The following is a 1,472-nucleotide window of genomic DNA, read 5'->3' as shown; positions in this document are numbered from 1 at the left end:
GGAACAAGCTAATTGTGTCACGACTCGGTGGAATCAGGCGCTCGTCAATTTCGTTCTGTCTTGTTTTTGATTTTAAAAAAGTATCCATCTGTCCAGAATAGAAGTGAAGAAATATGCGTCAGAGGAAAAAATTTCCGGAAAATGGTCGCCAAAGTTTGATGACATCCAAATCTCGAGTGCCCTTAGAAACTGCCAACTTGTATTTTTGGTGCGTTTAATCAACACTTTTTCAGTTTAAAAAAGACAGGAATTTGTTTATAAAAGGACATTTTTTAAAAACGGGGGGGGGCAATTGTTGATTTCTTCGTTTCATTATGTTGAAGAGAGCCTGGTTTTACCACAATGTCCTCACATATTTATTAGACAATCAGAGCTTTTCTCTCTACGTCATTATTGTTAACACACAAAAAAACAACAACAAAAAAACATGAATTAAAAAAGAAAAAGGGAAAAGAAATAAATGTGAGTGAATGAGGAAACCCTGCTTTTACTGTGTTAGCAAGGAGGTGATTGGCTGAGACTAGTACGTCACCGAGTAATTTTTGACGTCAGATTGCTAATTTTAGATTACATTCCTTTCAATGGCTTCATCAAATTTAACACATTGTGCAAGTTGAAAGGTTTGTAACTCAGGCATGGCATAGGGGCGCATGCGAGAAAAGGGGAGATTATCACTAAACATTTTTGTTGGAATAGAAACATAAGATCTGAAAGAAAAAAAAATTCTATGTGTTTTTACGCCTCCATTGACAGATTTTCCATCATTTAGGAGGCAGGCTTTTACACTGCCTGTCAGGGCCAACCCCAGGTGAGAGGGATACAACTTCAACACCCCAGAGGAAAGACCGAAACACCTAATAAAAATTCTACTCACATGAGAATTGAACTCAGGTCTCCTGCATGAGGCAAAGAACCACTACACCGCTACACCACAGACGCCTTGCTGCTTTTTCTTTCCTCACTAACTTCCAGTGCTGCTCAGTGGCTACGAGGCTCTTATAGAAAACGACCCATCACACCCTCTTTCCTCGAAAATTGTCAGATTACACCGCGGCAGATATGTAGATCTACCTCTAAAAACAAAGAAAGAAAGATATGAAAGTGAAAGAAGTTGTGTTGTTTTTTTTACCTTTTAACGTAAGGCTATTGCCAGAATAAGCATAGATGTGTATTGCTCTTTAGAGTATATATCTATATAACCCCAAAGGTCTTGTAATTAAATTCCTACATGTTGTTCAATTATGCATCTGCTGTGATATGTACATTTTGGCTGCTTTACTTCTCTTTTCATATTGAATTTTAATTAAAGTAATATATAATTTAAATTTTTATGTATACCTGCATGTGTTTTTACGGCCCTGTACAGCAAAGAAAAATTTCCCTCTGGAATACTAAAGTATAATCTTATCTTACTTTATATATCTTACCTAATCCTTACTGTAGTCATTTTTTTTCTCTACTGCTTTTGTATG

Source organism: Aplysia californica, unplaced genomic scaffold (genome assembly GCF_000002075.1).
Source record: "Aplysia californica isolate F4 #8 unplaced genomic scaffold, AplCal3.0 scaffold00375, whole genome shotgun sequence".
In the NCBI taxonomy this organism is placed as follows: domain Eukaryota; kingdom Metazoa; phylum Mollusca; class Gastropoda; order Aplysiida; family Aplysiidae; genus Aplysia; species Aplysia californica.
The sequence above is the reverse complement of the archived record's forward strand: the minus strand, read 5'-3'. Positions refer to the sequence as shown.